The sequence below is a fragment of the Cervus elaphus genome, chromosome 1 (assembly GCF_910594005.1).
Source record: "Cervus elaphus chromosome 1, mCerEla1.1, whole genome shotgun sequence".
NCBI lineage: Eukaryota > Metazoa > Chordata > Mammalia > Artiodactyla > Cervidae > Cervus > Cervus elaphus.
Window position 1 is genome coordinate 84,088,746 of NC_057815.1, and position 26,167 is coordinate 84,114,912.

Below are 26,167 nucleotides of genomic sequence, written 5' to 3' on the forward strand. Positions count from 1 at the left end.
CAAAAAGAATGGAACTCTTAATGAAACTCAAAAAGAAGTGAACTCTTAGTCTACCACTTCAAATGCTGTAGACAGTCAGTGTACCTTCCTGATTTCTTTTGAGTTCTGACTTTAATGTAGAAAGGTCTCAACCTTTCCAGGTTACAGTGCTGATACTGCCTGCTAACAGGTGGCTTAAAAAAGAAAGTGAAAGCCTAAGTTGTTTTTCCTTTAATCAACATAGATGCCAAGAACCAGTCAGACTGGAGTTTCACTAAATTGCATGTTTTCTTTGGCATTCAGTAGAAACGCCAAATTCATCACAAGTCTCCAGGAGAAGTGATTACTTTCCAGCAGGCAGTGATGATTACTGGGGAGAATGCCTTCCCTCCTTCTTCCTTATTACCCCCATGTGTACATGTTCTACAGTATGTTGTCTCTTCTTGATTTGTTCTCAGTAAACATGATCCAGATGAGGGCATAGGTGCACAATTAATAAAAGAATAAATAGGCAATAAATGTATGAAAAATCCTAGGGCTTATTAAGGATGAATAAAGAAAATAAAAATAACAACTGAAGAGCATTGTCATCTACCACTGAATGTCTGTGCTGCCCCAGATTCATCTGTTGGAACCTAATCCCCAGTGTGATAGTACGTGGAGGTGGACCTTTGAGAGGTGCTTAAATCATGAGGTTGGAGCCCTCATGATGGGATTAGCACCCTTATTAGAGACCCCAGAGAGCTTTCTCTCACCTTCTGCCATGTGAAGACACAGAGAGAAGAAGGCTATCTTTGGGCCAAGAAGTGGGAGCTTACCAGACACCCAATCTGTTGGCCTCTTGGTCTTGGATTTACAGCCTCCAGAACAATGAGAAATAAATATTTGCTGTTTAAACCACCCAGTCTATTGTGCTTTACTATAGCAGCCCAAATGGACTAAGACAGCATCCTTCAGACTGGTAATATTATTAAAACAATAAATATTTTTGAAAATACTCCATCACTTTCTTACATTGTTAATTTTTTTTAGACATAGCAAGGATGTAAAACCCTCAGATGATGTGTGATTGCTACTCCAATATTTTATTTGGGGGAATTGATTGTACTAAAATAGTCAAGGCTATCGATTAAAAAGTTATGAGCAGGGAGAAATTCCCTGATTGTCCAGTGGTTAGGACTCTGTGCTTCCACTGCAGCAGTACAGGTTTGATCCCTGGTCGGGGAACTAAGATCCTGTATGCCACACTGTGCGGCCAGAAAGAAAAAAAAAGTTATGAGCATGTTCATCCTGGCACTTCCCTGACAATATAACTTTGGATATAATATACTATTAACTCTAGAGTATTAGCTAAATAAATCAAGATAGATGTCTGCAAAGAAATACCACACAAACTATAAAACAAAATTATACATGTACCTACTAAAAAATATTTATAATAAATACACAATTGAAATATGTACATAGAAATAGTATTTGCATGCATCTGTGCATCCATGATAATGAAGGTTACATTCCCCAAGGGAAGAGCATGAGTGTTCATGATCCAAAGGATGTTCTGTGTACTCTCTGATGTTTTTAAAATGAGTGTGCATTGTTATTTTATAAATAAAAAATAAAATAAATAAATAAAACTAGTAAAAAAAAATTAAGCAAATTTTCGTAAAAATAAAACCTAGCTTGCAGTTGTATTACAACAGGCCCTGACCATGAGAATATATCACCAAACATCTAGTCCCTCCCAGAGTAATAAAACCTGTATCTTCTGATGGCTGATCAATTTGTGTCACCAATAATAACCATAAATGATATTTTAAGTTGCCAAGAAAGATCTCTTGAGTACACAGTGACGTGCTAGATTCTTCCAAGAGTAGCAAGAATGCAAAATATATATGTCAATTCTGAACAGGCTGAATTAAAAATGAAAGAATTCCAGCCCTTTTCTCTTTGAAATGACTCATTAGATGGATGATTTTCCTAACATGTTATTAAAATCTCTTCAGGCAGTCAAAAATGGATTAATAGCAAAGGGCATATTGATTAAAATGTAATTTCTATTATTATAAGTAAATGATGTCCTTGCCTGCAAGTGGGAAGTACTCAGAGGCTTCTTTTTTCTTTGACATATTATCGTTCACTTTAGTGTTCCACAGAGAACTTGACTTCTGCTGAATTATTGGGAGGACAGGTATATGTATCAGGCCAGTATATAATTATTTTTAAACAGATGATGTTATCTCATTGGGAGGAAAAAGTCTTCATTCATTTTTAACACTTTTTCCTAAGGAATCAATGTAAACGTTTTTCTCTTTATAAACTGATTCAAAGTACACTTGACTTCAAATATTATTTAAAAGTTTAAAAAGGAATTGTAGAACAAATATTTTCTTAAAAACACAGTTACTCAAGCAATTAAATTAACCAGTTTCTTTTTATTTCACTAAATTTTATGGCATTTTTTAGTAGCAATTTTCTTGGTTTAAACCATAAAGGACTTCCAGACAGCATGTAAGTGAGAAGGTATAATCTTTCTTTCAGAATTAACTGTCAAACACACTATGGAGAACAGTATGAAGATTTCTTAAAAAACTAGGACGAAAACTACCATATGACCCAACAATCCCACCACTGATCATATAACTGTGAGAAAATTGTAATTCAAAAGGGCACATGTACCCCAATGTTCACTGCAGCGTCATTTATAATAGCCAGGACATAGAAGCAACCTAGACATCCACTGATAGATGAATATATCAAGAAGTTGTGGTACCTGTATACGAAAAAGGAACTCAGGTGGATGAACCTAGAGTTTGTTACAAAAAATGACATCAGAAAGAGAAAAATAAATATCACATATTAATGCACATATATGGAATCTAGGAAAGTGGTACTGATGAGCCTATCTGCAGGGCAGGAATAGAGTAGAGATTCAGAGAAAATGGACTTGTGGACACAGTGAGGGAAGGAGAGGCAGATTGAGAAAGTAGCATCAGCATATATACACTATGTAAAATAGACAGCTAATACAAAGCTGCTATATAACACAGGGAACCCAGCCCAGGGCTCTGTGACTACATAGACAGGTAAGAGGGAGGCTCGAGAGGAAGGGGGTATATCATGTATATATGTTGTGTTGTATATATGTATCATATCATATGTGTATATATGATGTAATAGTTATGCTGATTCACATTGTTGTACACCAGAGCAAAACACTGTAAAACAACTTTCCTTCAACTAAAAAATAAATAATATAAAAAGAATTGACTATCATTCATACACCCACAATATCACCAATGTTTGATAATCTGATTTCAGAAATTAAAATATTAAGCTATCATGGGCTATTGCACATATCACATAAAAGAAACAAATGCTGAAAATCATACTATCTTATACTTAAAATGTGTTTTAGTATTAGAAAATTTTGAAAAAATGTACATCTTAGAACTAATTAAATTTACTAGTCCCTTATATGGAAATAGGTACATATCACAGAATTCCATTATAACTATGTATACACGTGTGCACATAACATACAATAAATAGATAGTTCTAATTACTGAAATTAAAGGATCATAAATACAAAGCACATATATCATGATTCATTCAGCATAGGGTTTTTTAAATTATTACACTAATGATTTGAAATGGTTAATAAAAGGCTATCCCATTATGTCTTCACATTTTTATTATAGGATTGAATGAAATATTTCATCAAAGGTAATATAATGTGGTCAGAGAAATATTAGATGACCTTTCAATATTCAAAGGTATTAATTCAACTCACTAGTAATTAAGAACTAGTAAACAGTTTGTTAAGAATTGTGAGGGCTAAGGAAAGGACAAGTAAATTGTCCTGAGCTCTAGAAGTTGAGGCTCTGATTAAATGAGGAGGCATATGCACAGTTAACAGTGATTGAGATAGATTAAGATATAGAGGATATGAGAGGAGTATTTGAAATGTGGTCATGAATTGAATAATACAGAAGGGAGCTATTTTGGTTAGTTATTTTGGTAAGAGTAATTTAAGAAGTGCTTGAAGCAAAATTTTAACACTCAGGTAGAGAGTGGGAAGTGAAAGGGTAGCTAAAATTAGCTCATTTAATTATTGAGCCCCTACCATTTTAGACACTGTGCTAGGTCCTGAAAATACACTGTACTACAAAAATAAAAATAGCCCCTTCTTTTGTTGAAATTACCATGAATTGGCAAAGAACACTGACTGCTCTAGAGAGACTTCAAAGGGTAAAGGGCGCTAAGTGAGGGTAAAAATAAGATGGTAGTGAGATGACAGAGGGTTGTTTTGTTTTGATTTTGGTTGTTGAATTTTTTCCAAGATATGGGGCATAAAATCATGATTTTTTTTTTTTTTTTGCCTCTGTGGAAGAAATAAGAAAAATGGAGAAATAAAAAACAGAAAGGAATAGCTGATTTAACAAAGTTCATAAAAAATGGAAACTATTATGATTAAAATGTAATATATATATACAAAGCTATTTTTGGAAACAGGAAATAGACTATAAAAATATAGGTAATAACAGAGACATTTTAAGGTCTAAAGAAGAAAAATTCAGTGATGTTCATATAAGATAGCTTCATCTTTTCTAAAAAGCAAGAGGCTGTTTTATCTGAAACTGAGACAATCTGTAGAATACCTAAGCCCAAAAAGAACAGAGATTTTGAAAAACCATAAAAGGGTTGGAACATTTAACGTGGCCAAATTCTACTCAGAACCATGCAGGATCAGACAGTCTGAAAATGTGGACCATCTATTGATACATCAGCAAACAAGCATGATCCTTGTCTTCATGGAGTGTTTGATTTGGTAAAAGATACATATGACAATCTAATAACTACACAAATAAATACCACCTTGACAACTGGGAAGGTAAATATGGTGGAGATCAAGTTGATAAAGAACAAGAGGTTTGGAGAAAACAGGTCAATTAGTTGAGTTTAGATACAGGAAGAAACATAAAACTACATGTGTTGTCTGAGGGGCTGATTGACAGAGGAAGAGAAAACGAGGATAAAGAATGGGTTAGAGGGACTTCCCTGGTTACCTAGTGATTGAGACTTTGCCTTCCAATGGAGCAGGTGCAGGTTCTGTCTCCAGTCGGGGAGGAAAGATCCCACATGACTTGTGGCCAGAAAACCAAAGCATACAATAGAAACATCAGTGTAACAAATGCAATAAAATGTTTTAAAATTGTCCACATTAAAAAAAAGATCTTAAAAGAAAAAAAAAAAAAAGAATGGGTTACATAGCCTTGAGGGAGCAGAAGTGGGAATGTATGCAGCTATGGTCAGAAAGCAGGCTTTCAAAGTTTTACGAGAAGCAGAACAGTTATGAGAGACAGTGAAGTGAAGTCACTCAGTCGTGTCCGACTCTTTGCGACCCCATGGACTGTAGCCCACCAGGCTTCTCCGTCCATGGGATTTTCCAGGCAAGAGTACTGGAGTGGGTTGCCATTTCCTTCTCCACGGGATCTTCCCGACCCAGGGATTGAACCCAGGTCTCCTGCATTGTAGGCAGACCATTTACCATCTGAACCACCAGGGAAGTCCTATGAGAGACAGTAATGCCTGGCAAAAAAATGGAATGAATACCCTTCAAGGAGAAATTAAGCCCTTTTCACAGCTACACATACAAAACCCACACTCACCAATGAGAGCTTTTCTACGCCAAGGATCCAGCAATTAGCCATATTAATTCACTAACAGCCTATATATTCGAAAGCACTTTAAACCATATACAAGACACTTTCTCCCCACCTTTTTTTTTTTTTTTCAAAGCTGTTAATATTGTACTCACATACATTCAGTGTGTTAGATGTTTCAGCCTATTTGGCCCCACTCTCCCTGGGTGATCTTGCAGCTTCACAATACAGAGAATCATTTCTAGGAAAGAGATAAAATGAAAATACATTACATTTAAGGAAGTTAGAAAATAGCCCAAGCAAAATTATTTGAAATTAAAATCTACCTAATGGAGTAACCTACAGGGAACAATTTATATTTTTCCAGGGGTACATTCATTATACAATATGTTGTGCTTCAGGCTTTTCCCAGAATATAAAAGGCTTTTTTAAAAATGATAGTAATTATAATATTTGGTTCTGGATAAATATCTCACTTTATCAAATTTTTCTTTCTACTGGACTTGTTCAGCAAGGTTTTCCACAAAGGCAAAAAAAAGGTATCTACTGCTTTTTTACCCCCATTTTACTCTTCACAATCTCTTTCACTCAAATGAGTTTACGTCTTATCCCTGAACTTACTCTGCTTTTTCATACCTCTGTGGCATTTCTCACTTTATCTTATCTGCCTGAAATGTCATTATTTTTCCCATTTCCATTGCCTACCCAACAAACTTAGTCACTTTTTAATACACAGCTCAAATATGACCTTTGTCCCCTCTGAAGCTGCCTATCAACATAAACTTCTACCTCATCTATCTAGAGTCCCACAGACTATTAATTATCATTCATTATGAGACAAAGAATTTCCCTAACTCTATCTCCCTGCCTTAGAGTTTTAAAGATAGAGACAATGTTTTAGCTGTTGCTTTTTTTTTTGTTCCATCTATAATCACCATCATCCCTGTGAACACAATGGACAATGAAATATAAGGGATAATTTTTCCTTAGTCTATCTTGGTATAAATCAGACATTAGTAAGGCTGTAGTTAAGGCCTCACAAGTGTGCTAAGTCACTTCAGTCGTGTCTGACTCTTTGTGAACCTATGGACCATAGCCCATCAGACTTTTCTGTTCATGGGTTCTCCAGGCAAGTATATTGGAGTGGGTTGCATGACCTCTTCCAGGGGATCTTCCCAACCCAGGGATCAAACTCACAACTCCTGTCTCGTACATCTCCTGCATTGGCAGGCAGGTTCTTTACCACTAGCACCATCTGGGAAGCCCAGATAAGTCCTTATTCTATACCAATATGATACTTCTTGTCAATTAAAACACCTTTCTAAAAATTTGGCCTCCAATACATCATTCTCTCCAGTTTTGCTTCTTTAAAGGATTATACTTTCTTAATCTCCTCTGAAGTTTTCTCATTTCCCCAGATTTGTAATAATACAATGCACCATGGCTCATATCTTGAACTTCTGTTTTCTATTAGCCTAACTCCCTTCTAGATCTAATCTAGGCTTATAATTTTAAATATCATCCTTACGTCCGGGATTACCAAATTTCTAGTTCAGTGCCAACCTCTGACTGAGTGCCATGATTACAAGCAACTGTCTATTTGATAGACCCAATTTGAGTTCTAATAGCATCCCTGATATCTTGGGTGGTGAAGAAATTGCCCGCAATGTAGGAGACCTGAGTTTGATCCCTGGGTCAGGAAGATCTGCTGGAGAAGGCAATGACAACCCACACCAGTGTGCTTGCTGGAGAATTCCACAGACAGAGGAGCCTGGTGCACAACAGTACACGGGGTCCCAAAGAGTTGGACACGAACACACACAGCAACTTACAATGAGCATAACTGAGCTTCCTTTTGCTACCAATTCACTCTCTCTACAGTTTCTTCTCATAGAAGGGTAATTACATCCTACCATCTTCTCAATCCAAAAAAAATGACTCTACTCTTTCTCCTATAATCCATATCAAGTATATTAAAAAATCCCATTAATGCTAACTTCAAAAATGTCTCAAAAATGTGTCTAAAGTATGACTTATTTCTTCATCTCCATTTTTAACATAGTGGTCCAAGCCACTATAATTCTGTTAAGTTTCATTGCAATGGAGACCCATTGTACTGTCTCCCTTCCTTTTGCCTGTTGTCCAAATAGCAGCTAGATTGATTATATCAAAAGATAAATCAGATTACGGCTTTTGTTTTCTCAAGTTCCCAGTAGCTTCCATCTCATTCTAATAAAAGGTCAAATCTCTTAAAAAAAAAAAACAACTAATGAAGTCCTATACAAGTTTGGTTTTCCCTGGTGGCTCAGACGGTAAAGAGTCTGCCTGCAGTGTGGGAAACCTGGGTTTGATTCCTAGGTCAGGAAGATCCCCTGGAGAAGGAAATGGCAAACCACTCCAGTATTCTTGCATGGAAAATCCCATGGACAGAGGAGCTGGGCAGGCTACAGCCCATGGGGTCGCAAAGCGTCAGACATGACTAAGCAACTTCACTATACAAGTTAGCATGCTAGCCCTCAGATCTCACTTCCTTTTTCCTTTTTTAACTGAAGTATAGTTGACTTACACTGATTCAGATATACAGCTTCTCTGGTGACTCAATCAGTAACGAATCTGCCTGCAATAAGGAGACCCAATTTCTATCCCTGAGTCAGGAAGATCCCCTGGAGAAGGGAATGGCAACCTATTCCAGTATTCTTGCCTAGAGAATTCCATGGACAGAGGAGATGGTGGGCTACAGTTCATATGTTCACAAAGAGTTGGACATGACTGAGCGACTAACACTTTCCCACTTTCCCAGGTATATAGGAAAGTGATTCAGTGTGTGTGTGTGTGTATATATATATTCCTTGTCAAATTCTTTTCCATTATAAGTTACTATAATATATTGAATACAGTTCCCTGTGCTATACAGTTGGTCCTTGTTGGTTTATCTATTTTATATATAAAACTGTGCCTCTGTTAATCCCACATTCATAATTTATCCTTCCCCACCCTTTCCCCTTTGGTAACCACATTTGTTTTCTATCACACTTTGGTTCCTCTTTAGTCTGCTCCCACCGCAACAACCTCCCATCTGTTGCTCAAATATCCCAGCACGTTCACCCTCTAGACTTTGCTTCTTCTGTTACTTCTCCCTGAAATATCTTCTGCAGATCCAGGTGAACATATTTTATACCTCCACTGAGTATTTACTGGAATTTAGTCCTTTTTTTAGTAAAGGCTTCACAGGCTACCCTATTTAAAAGATACCCTATTCCTGACACTTCTATCTTTATTTTGTCCTTAATTTTCTCCAAAGCACTTATTCCACCTAGGATACTATGTCTTCCAGATAGAATTTCTAAAAATTATTCCTCTTATCCCATTAAGTGAGGATACTCCATGAAAGGGGAATATTTTCATTGATTTGGGCTATATCTCTAGTACCTAGAATTATGGCTGGTACATGGTAGGGGTTTAACTCTATTTTGTTAAGAAGGTGTTTATTCTTCTGACATGAGAGATACTAGGTTCCAGTTCCTGTTCTATCATGTTTTGGTAATGTAAGTTCATTCAAACTGAGTCTCAGATCCTTAGCTATAAGACTAGTATAGTAATATCTTCTCAGTCACTTTCCCGAGGGAGCTGAGTAAATGAAATGAGAAAGTCAGTACAAATATTACTTGAGTATCAAAAGGTATGAAACAAGATGTGACAACTTGAATATATAACATAGTTGAGGCTTACCTCAATCCTGACACAATTGTGTACTGTATTACACTTTACACACACAATTTAGTTTCAGTGATTTTTGAAGATCTGACTTAGTTCATAAAGCCAAATTGTGCTGAACTCAGAACAAAAATTGGATCTTTTGATTCTAAAGTTGGCCATTTTCTACCACAATAACTATTATTAATACCTAAAAATAAGCAATTTATATTTGTCTGATTCATAGTCAGAAAAATATATCTGGTATATATAATATCTAGCAGTTTTGACCACTTACTGTACACAGCATACTACCCTAAGTGGTTGCCTGTATTATTTTATTTAATTTTCAAACAATGCTGCATGGTTGCAGCTATAAATAACTCCATGTAAAAATGGGAAAAACAGGCATAGAGAGATTATGTGATTTACTCAAGGACACACATCTAGTAAGTGGTGAAACTGAAATGTTAACTAGGCACATCTGTGACACAAAACTATTTTCAATTCAAAATAAATGATCCTTTTTTCCAGTTTCATTGACATAAAATTGACATAAAACATTATATACATCTAAAGTGTACAACATTATGATTTGATATATGTACATATTGCCACAACATATATGATTATCAAAATGAATTTAACTAACATCCATGGCTTCACATTGTGACTGCTTTTTTTATTATGAGAACTTTAAAAATTTACTCTCTTAGCAACTTTCAACTACATAATGCTATATTTTTAAGTATCCTTATCATGCTTCCATTCTTGAAATAAATCTTTTGCAGCCAATTCAGCAGAGTTCCCAAAAACCAGTCACTTTTATACCTAACTGAAAATGTTTAGTATCTGTAAGCCTAATAAGGAGTTAAAAAACAGAGTAACTGATAACAATATTATGACAGCATTCTTTAGGATCTGGTTATTTTACAGTATCTAGTTACTTGAAACAGACTAGTTACTCTGTCTCTCCAGTAATTCACTCTTTGTAATTGCCTCTGTGAACTGATTCATTGTAATGTTGGAGAGTAATAGCAGTAATTCACTCTGTGATTACCAAGATCCAATAAAATAGTTATGACAAATATCAATCTAATTGGAAGTGTCACTGATAGAGTCACTTAAAAAGAATCACTTGAGAATGTTCTATCAGTAGCAACCGTGCATTAGCAGAAGGCAGTGAAGATGAATGATCAGGCCCAGGTCCTCTTCCAGTGCTGAAAGTCCGTTTCCTTCTGATAAATAGCTATTCATCAGGAAAAAAAAAAACTTAATCTCCCTCTGACCTTTCTTCATTGGTTGAGAGCACTACAATGATTCTGAATTGTCACAGAAATAAGTTCTAAGAGAAGGGTGCAGAAATCCTATAGATAATTCACTTTATTTGACAACAAACTAAGAAATAAATTTAGTGTATGGTTATTCCACATCAAGTAGAGGCTTGATTCAAATCATTACCACTATGATAAAATCACAGCAATAGGCACACCATGTTGCATATACACAATGTGTTTGGTATTATGGTTAACACATTTCATGATTTATTTTGATTCTATGTTGTACAGATTAGTTTGGAAATACCACTGATTTGATTAGTTTGTGCCAAGTAGGGCATCTTAGATAGATAAATATATGTGTGTGTGCAAAGTTGCTTCAGTCATGTCAGATTCTTTGCGACTTCATGGACAGTACGCCACAGACTCCTCCATCCATGGGATTCTCCAGGCAAGAATACTGGATTGGGTTGCCATGCGCTTCTCCAGGGTATCTTGCTAACTCAGACTGAATTCACGTCTCCCTGCAACTCCTGCACTGCAGGCAGATTCTTTACCACTGAGCCACTGGGATACACTCAGATACACATGACATTCCCCCAAATATACTTGAGAACACTAAGGTGCAAAAGTTGTGGTCAATGATGTGTAAGTGATGGTCTTAGATTCACATATTAACAACACAGCCAAAGGACTTTCACCTGGCCATTCATTCATCTCATGATGAATCCATCCATTATTCACAATATCTAATCAGGCTATTCTGCCTCTCACAGACCTCTCAGCTTCTGTTTTTACCTTTAAATGGAAAGAGTTACCTAATTCTATGGGTTTCAAGCTCTTCTCCAACTTGAAAATGCTACAATATAATGATTCTATCTTACAAACATATACGTTTAGACTGAATCGGGAACTGACAAAATTCCACAACTCTGCTGAAGGTGACTGGATGGTAATAGAATTGGAGCAAGTAGAGAAAATATTATCCAGACATAAAAATGATAATTTCATAATTGTATCATGGTATATAAGCATTCTCATGATATAATATCACATGAAAGAAATTTCAAAATGGCATATTTTCTAAAATTATATACATACTATATGTGTCCACGTACAAGGATGAAATAGAAGAACACAGAACAATTTTCTCATGATTTGTTGAGCATGATGTAAGACTAAGTGACATTCATTTTCAACATTAATGTTTTTTCAAAATTATTTGTGATCTGAATTTTGAAAGTGAGGCTTAATTTAAAAATAGATGGCATAATGACACTTCTGAAATTCAGAGATGCTGTGATATTGGTATTCACAAAAATTATCTCCTCAGTGTTTGTCATAAATGACTCTTAAGAATCACATTCAAATTGTATATCTTTTTATACAAACATAAATCTAGCAGCCACACCAGTTAGTAATTAATCTTAAATATTCATTTTTTTTCCTTAGGGATCAACTTACTGTGTGCAAAGAATGGATAGCTTGAAAAATGAAAAATGTCTTTATTTAATCATTCACTCATCCATTCATTAAACACACAGTAATTAACTGTTGCTGACTGTTTTAGGTACTATTTTAAGAGCTGGGAATGAAACAGTTGTAACTAACTTTGGGGCTTTTAACAGTCCAGAGCTTAAAGTTAACTCTATGAAAAGGGAAAATACTTAAGAAAGTATCTAAAACAAATTTGGTGCCTTGGTCCTCACTGGAAATCAATAAAGTGAAGAAAGTTTACAGAATCTTGTTCCTATGGAAGCTTCCTCAGCAAATGTTTATAAGGAAAAAAAAATGTCACAGAAAACAATTTATAAATAATTTCCCAACTATTTCCCTTTACTCAACCATCTAGCCATCAGATATGAAGTTTGTCACCAGATCTTCAGCACCAAGGATAGCACCTCTGCTGCATCCTTGGGGATCTAAATCACACTTCTGCCCATGTCACATTCCAGATTACCTTGGTACAAAAATAAGTCAGATTTGGCTCTCATGGGCATTAATCAAGGTGGCTAGTTACAGTAACTTAAAAAGCACCTACTATGTATCAGAAATAATACAAGCTATTATTTTAATCTCATGTTAACACACAGCACCATCACTTTTTTTTCTAACTTCATTTCACTGTGCCTCAGTTTCCCCATTTGTAAAACTAGTAATAATGATACTTACTTACTGGAGTTGTGAGAAGTGAATTGCTAGTATAAATAAAGTTCCCATGAAAGAGCCTAGATTTACAGTATGTAACATATAAACATGTGATAATGGACTATTACTTGAAGCTCTTAGTAACACTTTGAAATAGATATGATTATCTCTGTTTTACAGAAGAGAAAGTAGATGCAGGGCAGCTAAGCGATTTGACAAAAACCCCATGGTTCATATATTGCTGAGTCACTAGTTTTAGAAATGTTTCTCTAATCTTTTCTTTCTTCTGTCTATATCCTTGCTAAGACTCTTAGATCTTAACCATTTCTCACTTAGACTTTTAAGTAACTAGCTTGCAAGTCTCCCCTTTTCTAGTTTCACATACCATCCTGTACATTTTTTATACTGTCTCCTTCTGACATGTTTTTAAAGCATATATCCAATTATATTATTTTCTTCTGTGTTAGATGCCAAATGACTATTGCCTCTAGAATAAACTGCAAATCTCTTAGAAGAATATTGTATGTTTTCAACTTAATAAACTACTCTTCAAAGTTTATAGGGCTTCCTTGATAGCTCAGTTGGTAAAGAATCCATGCAGGAGACCCCAGTTTGATTCCTGGGTTGGGAATATCCCCTGGAGAAGGGAAAGGCTACCTACTCCAGTTTTCTGACCTGGAGAATTACATGGACTGTATAGTCCATGGGGTCACAAAGATTCGGACACAACTGAATGATTTCCACTTTCACTTTCAAAGTTTATAGTCAAAACCCTAGACAACTGAACTGAAATTAGATCATCCAAAAATTAGGCAGATTTGGGTTCAAGTCACTGAAGATCCAGCTGCTAGTTGTACAATCACCCCCAAATTGTTTTGCTTTTCTGATTCTTAGTATCTCATTTAGAAATGCGGATAAAAACCTGTGGTACATATACATGATGAAATATTACTCAACCATTAAAAAGAATACATTTGAATCAGTTCTAATGAGGTCGATGAAACCAGAGCCTATTATACAGAGTGATGTAGCCAGAAAGAAAAACACCAATACATTATACTAACACATATATATGGAATTTAGAAAGATGGTAAAGATAACCCTGTATGCGAGACAGCAAGAGAGACACAGATGTATTGAACAGTCTTTCGGACTCTGTGGGAGAGGGCAAGGGCGGGATGATATGGGAGAATGACACTGAAACATGTAAATTATTATATGTGAAATGAATCGCTAGTCCAGGTTTGATGCATGAGACAGGGTGCTCGGGGCTGGTGCACTGGGATGACACAGAGGGATGGGATGGGGAGGGAGGTGGGAGGCGGGGTTCAGGATGGGGAACACATGTACACCCATGGCAGATTCAAGTCAGTGTATGGCAAAACCAATACAGTGTTGTAAAGTAAAATAAATAAATAATTCAAATTAAAAATAAAATAAAAAAAGAAATGCAGATGATAGCATTTAAGACATAATTTTGGTACACATAATAGGCTCTCAGAGTAAATGACATTTGTTATTAACATTATCTATAGTACAAGAACAAGAGAAAACATATGTTGGAAATTACTCATGAAAAATTCTAAGAGAGATACCAAGTAAGAAAAATGGAGTGAAACAAAGTAAAAAATTGTCTGAAGTCAAGCAATGACATAAAATTTTAGTTACTGGTCAAACCAGTGAAATTTTATGTTAAGATAAAAATTAGTGATAATAAAACATTTAACTTTTTTCTTTTTAGCATAAATATCTCAACAGCAAAGAAATAAGTTATGATGTTGTATGGATCAGAATAGGTTTGTAATGTATTTACCAGTAATGGATAGTTGTGAATAGTAATGCTCTATATTCTCCTTACTTGAAATATCAAGAATTCCTATTTGAATTTATAGCTCTCTAAGAATATGCTTTCCCACTAATGAATAGCCTCATATAGATTTTACACATGCTTATGTTAAATATAGGTTAACTGACAGAACATTTTTAAATGCTCAGAGTGATTAATCAAGGCTGCTTCATTTAGTGATGAGAGATATTCAGTGAGATTTCAAGATTTCAAGTTTAGTTACATTAAGTTCATAAGCATAAAGTTGGAACTCAAGAAAGTATTTTGGGCCTATAGAAGCTAAATGGCAATACTCTGAAACACAAGCCTACCATTTCTACCGTAAACTAACTCCCAGGTAGCTTCACTTTAATTGACAGTGTTAGCTGAGAAGTAAACACACAGTTTTGCTTGTTTTGACTTAAATAAACTCATGTTAGATAACATCATTTTAGCATTCATTTATTCAAATGTTCATTAAATACTCACTAAGTATCAAGCAGTATGCTAAGCACTAAAAATAAAAAGAATTAATGCAATGTTTTCCATAATTTTACTGATCTAATTGAATTGAGAGAGAAAAGTAAAATAATAAATGCAATATTTTATTTGTGATGGTAGGTGTATAGGATTGAGAAAGGCAACTGCATGGCTATATTTATTCAGATCCATCAAGAAGCAGACACAAAGATGGAAAGAAACATACAGGATATTTATTGGCAAAGGCTGTGAATGATAATGGGGGATTGAACAAGAGAGCTTTCAAACTAGAGCAGAAGTCTGACACATGTAAAGGAGAATAGAAGGACAGAAGTTTGGACAGAAGGTTCTGGAATTACAGCATGGTTTCAGCTGCTGTAAGACAGTTTCAGCTAAGGCCAATGGGCAGTCCAAGAGCTGCAATTTCCTATTAGCAGAGTCCTGCGTTTCACAAGAATGGGTCTAAGGCAGTAGCAGTCATTGGCTGGGAGCAGCATTGGCTGGAGCACCAATGCAAGCACAACCAAGCAGCAAAACCCTGGTAGATACAGAGAGCAGCAACTAGGGCTGCCCATCAGTTCTTCCCAGCAGCAGGCCAAGTGGGACGCTTCCATGGCTGCCGTCATGGAGTGGCCAACTTAACTTGTGGTCCAGGACTTCGAAAGGGTTTCAAAAGATGAATAGGAAGTCTCACAGGGTAGACAAGATGGGTAAGGGCATTCAGGCATGAACCAAATGCAGAAAAAAACACGTAAAACAACATGGCGAGTATGGCAGAGTACCAAGCAGTGCCTTAGGCTGCAGGATGGACTCAAGGGGATCGACGGGCAGCGCACCAAGAGGTGAGACGAGATGGGGAGGCAGGACCCCTACCAGGGAGAGCTCGGCACGCTCTACAGAGACGCCGGGCTTTACCCTGCAGGTAACGTGAAGTCACCGGGGTATTAACGCTGGGCACAGACAGCGTGGGCTCTGCCCTGCAGAAAGAGTCCTGAAGGACACAGCATATCCAGATGGAGACGACAAGGAGGTAAGCGAGGAGGAGATACCAGTAGTAAAGACAAGATAGATTCACACAGACCTGGGTCTCAATAGTGGCCCCACCATTTCCCAACCACGCGACCATAAGCAAGCCATTTAATGCCCCAGAGACACTATGACTAATTTCCTATATAGGAAATGAAACACTTAGCTTACTTCATAGCGGTAGTAGGACTGCAGGTATAAAAGGAATAGGAACATGCTTAGGAACTCAGGAGTTAAAGTAGACATAAACCTACATTCATACTCTGACCTAATGTGTGACTATAGTCATATTTTATGTAAAGTTCTGTGACCTTCAGTGTTCTTAAATATAAAATGCCAACAAAACGACCTCTACCTTATGGAGTCATTCCCTATGAGATGAAACTTGTGAAGTCTTCGTTCAGTCCTTGTGAGTAGAAAATTCTCAGTGACTAAGTGCTCACTGTTCTGTTAGGTGCTGGGCACACCTGGAATGTTCTGTTCTCACAGAATCTCTCCTCGCAGGTGATTTTCTGTCCCTGAGTTTAGAGGAGCAAATTGACATTTGAAGACTTTAAGTAAGTGGTTCACCGTCACACAAGCGACTGTACTGGGTTACGACTCTCAGTTGCCTGACTTCAAAACCCATGTTCTTAACCATGGGTCTCCATGACCCTCCATTCCACAGCTACAAATGTTCCCTTCTTTCTGCCAAAGAAAATGCAATCCTAAGAACTCACTTGTTAGCTACAGTTGGGTTCCCGTGTATTACTAGGAGGTTTAAAAATTAGGGATCAATGAAACAAAGCTTCTTTGTTGACTCCAAGAGGTTTTGTTCTGTTTTTAAATGAGACATCAGAGACATTACACAGACAGAGAGGGTCTATTACATCATTTGAAATGTGCTTCAACTAGGGGTGGGGGTATAAAAATGATCAGGGCAGTTGTTTTCAAAACTATCTACCTCCCCATATGGAGAGCTCTTTAGAATATTCACATAATTGGCCTCTTCATTCTTATGAGGAGAAACTTTCACTCCCAACAAAGAACAGCCTTGATTCATATAATCAAAACCCATGAAAAACTGACCCACTGTCACGTCTGCAGAAATTGGGCACAAGCCCCTGAGGCATGAAGCCCTCCTTCCTCATCTCCACTTCTAGAGAAAAGAGTGACCTGATTTTACTTCAGGTCCTGACATATTTTACCAGGCAAAATACATACTTTATTAAGCTTCAGTTTTCTTACCTAAAATAACATTATGTTAAGGTTGCCTTAAGTACTAAACATAAACCCTTATGATTAATGTCTAGCACCTATTAACTAGTCCACAAATATTAGTTTCCCTTGGATGAGTCATAAAGAATCATTCTCAAAACCAACATATTATCAGAGGATAATTCTATCAATAAACAAAGGGAATATCATATGATCAACTGGGGAAGAGTTTAAGCCTGTATCATTAATAATTGCAATTAAAAAAAATTTTCAGTATTCACAGATGCCTCAGTAATACATTTTGACCATTTAATGTGAGGAGAAGATATTTTATCTTCATCTATCAACTGTGAGATTTTCATTTTTAAGAATAATTTTATTGGCTTCCCCTGTGAGCAAGTTCACTTTCAATACGGAAACTTCTAAATCTACAAGACTTGCAAAGCACAGATTTGTTATTTTCCAAGCTTCACTGGAAAGGAGGCAAATAAATTGACTCTGGCATTAAGAAAACCATGGGCGAAAATAACTCAATGTTTGCCGATTCTATTAACAAATTACTCTGGACAACTTAGAAACTCTGTCTCCCAAAACATCTCTACTGGGTGAGGGACATGAGTTCTTGATACGGCTGTCCTTCCCCTGCCCCTCTGGAACGCTTAACATTGCAGTGGGAGACCTCTAAAGCAGGGGGCTCTCAATCCTTGGATGATTCTGCACACCCCTGATAGGTTTGATCCAATTGTTCAATCATTTTTTTCCCCTGAAATTATGCTCCAGAAGAGATCTTTATGGGTAGATTTGCAGCAAAAGTCATCATGTTCTTAGTAATCATGAACCATATATAAACATTTAACAACACTTGACTTTTGACTAATGCTTGTCAATAAAAAGAGATGGCACATTTTACAGTCTGAGTTTCTGCATTTTCTCCTATCCATCTCAGCCTGTATATCCTCAATGACTACAGGCAAGTTATACTGGGTACCAATGCTCACTTTGCCTGTTATACAAAGCATGCTCTCTTCAGCGTCATTCACTTTGGCTGTCTCTCTCTTCCACTGGCCATACTCAACCAAATAAGCCAGTGAAACACCAATTTTGTTTTTCCTAATTAATGCCAATTTATTTTGGATAATTTACTACAGGAATTAAAGCCCAAGAGATGCAGGTTTGATCCCTGGGTCATGAAGATCACCTGGAGTGGTACTTTAGTACCATCCGACTCTTGTGACCCCATGGACTGTAGCCCACCAGGTCTCTCTCTCCATGGGATTTCCCAGGCAAGAATACTGGAGTGGGTTGATATTTCCTTCTCCAGGGGATCTTCCCCACCCAGGAATTGAACCTGAGTCTCCTCGATTGCAGGCAGATTCTTTACCAACTGAGCTAGGAGGGAAGGCAGATCACCTGGAGTAGGAAATGGCAACCCACTCAGTATTCTTGCCTGGAAAATTCCATGGACAGAGAAGCCTGGTGGGCTACAGTCCAAAGGGTGGAAAAGAGTCAAACGTGACTGAGCAACTGAGCTTGAACACATACACAACCTTCAAGGTGACTATGTGTGTGCGTGCTAAGTCGTTTCAGTCATGTCTGACTCATTGCAACCTTATGGACTGCAGTCAGCCAGGTTCCACTGTCCATGGGATTCTCCAGGCAAGAAAACTAGAGTGGGTTGCTATTCCCTTCTCTAGGAGATCTTCCTGACCCAGAGATCAAACCCATGTCTCCTGTGGCTCCTGCGTGGCAGGCAGATTCTTTACCATTGAACCCCTGGGGAAGATCCTAAGTCGACTATACCAACCCATCAAAAATCATAAGCAGTTGAACACAATCTTACCCCTTAACACATTGTACACATTGGAGTTCCTATGACCCCAATTTAAAAACTCATTAAACAGGTAACCAGGCATAGGTATGAGGCTGAGCATAAATTATTTTAGGGTCCTTTCAAGACAATGTTTGCTGTTAAAATGAATCAACTGAAATTCAACATCTTCAAGGCAGGGAGGAACAGTGAGTATACATTACCCTCCACCAGCCACCAGTTCTGCTTTTTGTGGTTTCAGTTACCCGAGTTCAACCATGGTCCAAAAATATGAAACAAAAAAATATTCAGAATAAACAATTCATGAGTTTTAAATGACACTCCGTCCCGAGCGGCATGATGAGATCTCACACAGTCTAGCTCCATCCTGCCTGGGACATGACTCACCCCTCTGTTCAGCGTACCCTGCCAGTTAGTCACTTAGTAGCCTTCTCAATTAGCAGCTTTACTGTCAGCATACTGCAGCGCGTGTGTTCAAGTAATCCTTATTGTATTAAATAATGTCTCCAAAGCCCAAGAGTAATGATGTTGGCGATGTGGGTATGCCAAAGAGAAGTCATAAAGTGATTCTTTTAAGTGAAAAAGAAAAAAAAAATCATACACTAAAGATCCTATCCACAGTGGGGCACTATGATGGAACCATAACATTTTTCTGAAGAGCATTAAATTATGAAATGAGATAATCTTTATATTCTGTCCAGCTCTAAATTTCTATGACCAGGTGATTATTCCATTAGGCTTCATATCTCCCTTCCTTATTTCATTCCTACAATCTTCATTTTTGAGCACATACAATATTCTCCTCACTGCCAACAAAAAGGAGAAAAGACAGGTAAGCATCTCAGCCCTCTAAAATCCTTTCTTTCCCAATCAGACACCATTTTTCTATCTTCTTAATATGCACAATGATTTTCTCCTAATCTCAAATATATGTGCACTTCTCTTAGGGAATTGATTACTTCTGTCTCTATGTATTATAATGATTGTTTTTACTTATCCCATCTGTTAGACTATTGTTTCAGCAAATTCAGAACTGTCCCACTGGTCTTTCCATACACATGGTATCCTATAATAACAGATATGATATGAGTTATATGCTTTTAATTACTATAATAATACTATACCTTACAAAACTGAACATTACCAAAAAAAAAAAAAAAACTAAACAAAGCTAAACAATACAAAAGTATACATGTAAGAAAGAATGATTCATCCTATTCCTCATTGCCCTCAAATTTGAGTAAGTTTATTTCACAGAGGTAGATTACTGTTAACATTATGGAATGCATCTTTCCAGAGTTTTTCTGCAAACCACATAAACACATGAAATCATTTTACTTTTCTGTTTTTGAAATTCAAAATATCAGATCCTGGTAAATGTATGGTTTTGCAGTTTGCTTTTTTTTTTTCTTTACATAATATATTTTGAGTAGCTTTTCATATCAGATCATATAGAGCTACCAGATTCTTTTTAAAGGTTGTGTAATATTTTGGATGAAGAAATGCATGAATCAGTGCAGAATGAGCCCAGATAAGTTCCTAGTATCCAATATCCTTCCACTGAGGTGAAATATTAGCTGCATAGAGAATGCTTCTCTCTGCAACATAGAGAAAGTAATGGAAATAATGCAGTACTCTTCTTCATCGAAATAAGGCCATTGTCATATATAATAAAATCTGGAGAGTAGAGACAGGAAGGTAAGCTGTGCATTGATTTTTCTGGAAAATTTGATAGGGAATTGTTTTATGTTATTTCTGCTAAGCTCTCAAATAAAAAGCTACAAAAAAGAAGGAGGGCTTGTTTTCCAAATCTCTTCTCAGATAAAGTAACAGATCCTATGTTGAGACATACTGCTGATGACGAGACAAGTGGATTCAATACTGAAACACATGCTGTGTGATGTGAAATGCATTCTACTGTGTTAGTTCAATCTGACAGGGAGGAGGAAACTAGGAGGGGGGGAGAAAATATCATTTCCTGATGCAAATAGGTAGTATAGATATTACAAAATGAGACAAGCTTGAAGGAAAGTAGGTCACCAGCATGTATTTACACAGATTTTATTATGTACATAAACTGTATATGTAGACATTTTGCAGCCTAGACTTATAGAAACATTAATATGTTGACATTTAAATATTTTAGCTTGTATCTTAAATATCTGGAGAATTTGGATAATATTCATAATTGTGTGCAGCAAGCTCTACTGGAAGAGAATCCCTTATTAACAAACCATCATTAAAGGATACTAATCCTAAAATAAAGTATCAAATTAGGGGATATTTTAAAGGTTAAATTAAGAAGAGGATCAGCTGTAACAACATCGTAGGACAAGAAGACAGAAGTAAGTAGTCATAACACTATTGATAGTCCTGCTTTGTTGAGTAGAGTACAGTGCCTGTGTGTATATTCTTTGCAGGCAGACTGCCTCAGTTTTCATTTTGACTCAGTTACTTTCTGGTTCTATAGTTCTGGAAAAGATATTCAATATCTATATGTCTCAAATTTTTAATCTGTGAATTGGGCATGAAAGTCACTACTTTCATATTCGGTCTAAGAGTTAGATAAAATCATACAGGCAGTGTTATATAATATATATATATATATATATATATATATATATATATATATATATATATCATGATTTGCTAAGAAAAGTTAACTACTGTTTACTTAATTCATATGTGGGACACATACATTGCCCAAATCTTACCTACTCTTCTCTTTATGCTTTTGACACAATTACAAGGTAGATATCACTATTCTGATTTTAAGAAGAGTGAAATCAGCAATCCAAAGTTGAAGAAGAACTGCGCCAAAGCCTATGTGTCACCAAAGTCTCTTTAGACCACCCAACTTCTTCTCAGAGAAGACATCTTCACTGTTTATTTTGGGGACTTGGAAAGCAAGTAGACTGACTTTGGAGACTGGTTTTGAAATGTAGCTTCCCTTCCCCCATTTTCATTATTTACTATATAAATAAATAAACAGACACAGACTGAGAGGTTCTAATACTTTCACTCTTTTGGCCATGCATGGTCTTTCTCTGAGCTCTCCCACCGTTTTAATTCTGGTGTCTTTTCCTTTTCTAGAATTAAGATATTATTGTATATGAGGGGGACCGCTTCAGCGATGCAAATATAATTTATGTAAATAATTTATTGAGACTGACTTAACATGAAACCCACTGGAGGCATCTATGATTAGGGTGAAGCAGGGCAGATGGGCAGAAGTCCAAGAAGTTTTAGGAGGGGCACCCTCTTATCCACAACCCTAAGTACTAGGAGATGTTGTTATAATTCTTCACACAGAAGTACATGATAATAAGCAGTTAATTTTTTTCCCCTGCACTTGCAAGTCAACAGTTTATTCAAGGCATCTCTGAGTAACTCCTTCTGTCTCTGCCATGCACCACTTAGTTTCCACAAACAGATGAGCACACAAATACACGTGCATGAGGCACACAGGCTTTTGCCTTGCCCGTGTCAGGACAACTCAGATGTTTTTGCCCTTACGTAGTTGCAAAATCAGCTCCTTAAAAACAGAGTAAATGTAGTCCTCTGCATAAAATAGTACTAATAAGCATGCAAAGGTACTAATAAGGAAGTAGTCATAAAATAAAATTTATCTAGGTTGTTTCTTCTTTAAAGTGTAATAATTTTTGTTTTAGACTTGAGACACTATCCTACTTTTATAACACAGTTCACTAAAAAAGCTCCCCAGAGAGTGATCTTATTTAAAAAATATAAACTCGTGAAAATAAGGGAAGGGAAGTGTGGAAAAAAATTATTTGGTCTGCATATCCCAGAGGTCAATTGCTGTATAGTAATAGTTTTATAATTTATTACCAAGGCTTCCCCCCACCTTTTCTGATTTTTACAAAGTGGGCAGTGACAAAGATATGTACTACCTACCCCTCAGTTCCTAACTTTAACCCCATTTCTTTAATAAAGGGATGATTTTTCTAACTCATAGAAATCCTCACCTTCTTGACCTCTGAGTATATTGCATTATAATTTGTCTGGTCACATTAATGAAGATGCAAAGCTGTGTGTAATTTCATAGACATATTTTCCCCAATAGATTTTATATTTCTGAAAGACATCATAATGACTAGCATATCTATCTGCAGGCTTTAAGCATCCTGCCTGTGTCACTGAATAAAGTTAATATGTAACTGATGTCCATTAGATAAAAATGAACCCATGGATTAACCAGCAAGGACTTTATCTTCCCAACCAGCTTGGGAAGTTTGGCATAAAGGGCAGGAACCCTCCAAAAGATCCAGGTGAAGTCAACAATCTTTGAGCATTCTCCGTCCTTCCAATACCATTCTTCTGTGTTCTAGAGTAGCAGTCATGGCTAACCCGAGGGCAACATATAGATTTAATACTTCTAAACAAACTTCCTCATATTTTCTACCTTACTTCACAGTGTCATAGAGAAAAACTCTTTGTTAGTGTACTTTATATAATTCTTAACTCCAATATGATCAAGAATCTCAGTAATTCACTTAAGGAAAAATCATAAATCTACTCCCAAAACAGTGAGACAATAATTATAAGATCTAATAACACAGATGAGAAACTAGCAAACCTTCCTGTTCTTTCTCCACACAACATTAGGGCAATATGTCAGCAAAATTTGTCAGATCATGCACTGCAATGGGCCTTTTTCTCTTCTTGCTTTTGTTCTGTGAATTGTTTAAAACTTTCCTGCTATACATAGGATCACATTGGCACCAACCACATCAATATGTAAATTTAGGGAAAGTTCACATCTTTAAAATATAAGAAATAACTAAAGGGTTAATAAATAAAAGGTTGATTTATACATTTTGGAACAAAATAAAAATCTTGAACTAACAGGCAGGATACTGTGTGATCAAGGAGTGTCTCCTTATAATAAATTGTGTTCCATAATTTTGGAAATTAATATAAATCAGTAAATTGAAATGTTACAATTATTTTGGTTCTATAATATCATCTTGAAAGTCTCTATAAATCAGGTCTGAAGCAGAAGCATGATTACAATCACAGTGGCCAACATGTACGCCCATTTGTCTAACTCTACGGAAAGTGCTTTTACATTTTCAGTAGCACTGAGCACTTGAAACATTGGCATTATAAGAATGTTAATACTATAAGATTGTTTTGAAAAGCCCAATACATGATTAAGTATGGTGAACCCTGTCTCAATATAAGAAAATATACCAAATAATTCAATCATGTAAAATATAGGGACATGGTGTTTATGGTTGATGCAATAATAGAGTGATCTGAGAGAGCTAGCAGGTGAATAGTGCTGGATTGGCCCTCCTGTATTCAAATGATGGGTGCGCCTTGATACCAATATTTGCAATTTTTTTCCCCAGCAAATACCACTGGAGATTATATTTGATGATATCACTTGACTGACTGGAGGTTCTTGGACAATAGAAGGAATTCTGGAAATTCTGCTTAGTTTGTGACTACTTCCCTCAGCTATATCCCCAGAGATTGGGCTACAGAACCTTGGGAACAACACAGGGATCCTACCGCCTGCCTTTCACATTCAACTCCATTCAAGAAGGTGAGACTTTTTAAATTGAAGGATAGTCGATTTACAATGTTACATTAATTTCAGGTGTACAACTTAGTGATGACACTTTTGTAGATTCTACGCCATTCAGTGTTAATATAAAATATTAATTGTATTCCCTGTATTCTATATTATATTATTGTATCTTATTTATGCTACACATCTTAATCCCCTTTATCTTGCTCCCCCCTTACAACTCTCCCCACTAGTAACCACTAGCATGTTCTCTGTAGTCTGTCTTGTTATATTCATTCATTTGCTCATATTTTAGATTTTACATATAAGTGACAGCATACAGTATTTGTCTTTCTTTGACTTACTTCATGAAGCATAATACCTTCTTTCTTGGTCCATCCATGTTGTTGCAAGTGGCAAAATTTCATTCATTTTATATGGCTGAGTAATATTGCACTGAATGTATTTAACACATCTTCTTTACCCATTTGTCTTGTCAATGGACACTTAAGTTGCTTTAATACTGTGACTATTGTAAATAATGCTGCTGTGATCATTGGTGTGCATATATTGGGTGGGCCAAAAACATTTATTTTAAACTCAAATGAGCGTTTTTGACCCACACAATATCTTTTCAAACTAGTATTTTTGTATTTTTGGGTAAATGCCCAGGAGTGTAATTACTGGATCATATGGTAGTTCTATTTTTAATTTTTTGAGAGACCTCAATATTGCTTCTCATAGTGGTTCTACCAAGTTACGTTCCTGCTAATAGTTAATAAGGGTTTCCTTTTGTCCACATCCTCACTAAAATGTATTATTTGTTGTCTTTTTGATGATAGTCATCTGACAAGTGTGAGGTGATATATCATAGTGGTTTTGATCTGTATTTCTCTGATGATCAGTGATGCTGTGCATCTTTTCATGTGTCTATTGGTCATTTGTATATCTTCTTTGGAAAAATATCTATTCAGGTCTTCTCAATTTTTAATCTTTTTTAATATCCAGTGGTATTAACTTTTAATAATTTGGATATTAATCCTTTATTAGATGTATCACATACAAATATGTTACCCCACGCAGGAGGTTGTCTTTTGGTTTGGTTGATGGCTTATTTGCTGTGCAAAAGCTTTTATATTTAATTAGGTCCAATTTGTTTAATTTGCTTTTATTTCCTTTGCCTGAGGAGACATTAAAAAAAATAGTGCTAAGATTTATGTCAATAGTATACTATGTTTCTTCTAGGAGTTTTATGGTTTCCAGCATTACATGTATGTCTTTAATCCATTTTAAGATTAGTTTTTATGTTGTGAAAACATTCTAATTTCATTTTTTTATATTTCACTATCCATTTTTCCTAACATTTTCATTGAAGAGACTGTCTTTTCTCTATTGTATATTTTTTGCCTTTTTTGTTATATATTAATTAACCATAGGTGTGGGTTTATTTCTAGGCTTTCTTTTCTGTTCCACTGATTCATGTGTGTGATTTTGTGCTAGTACCTTAAAGTTTTC

General features: G+C 36.2%; 1 protein-coding gene across 2 annotated transcripts in view; it reads right to left on the reverse strand.

Moving 5' to 3' along the window:
- The window catches only part of LRRC4C (leucine rich repeat containing 4C), a 1,337,050-nt gene that overhangs the window by 806,016 nt on the left and 504,867 nt on the right, over window positions 1-26,167 (reverse strand). For both annotated transcript variants that reach the window (XM_043909663.1, XM_043909655.1), the window contains exon 3: window positions 5,802-5,883. The gene's annotated coding sequence lies outside the window, so the exon portion shown is untranslated. The remainder of the gene's footprint in view (window positions 1-5,801; window positions 5,884-26,167) is intronic.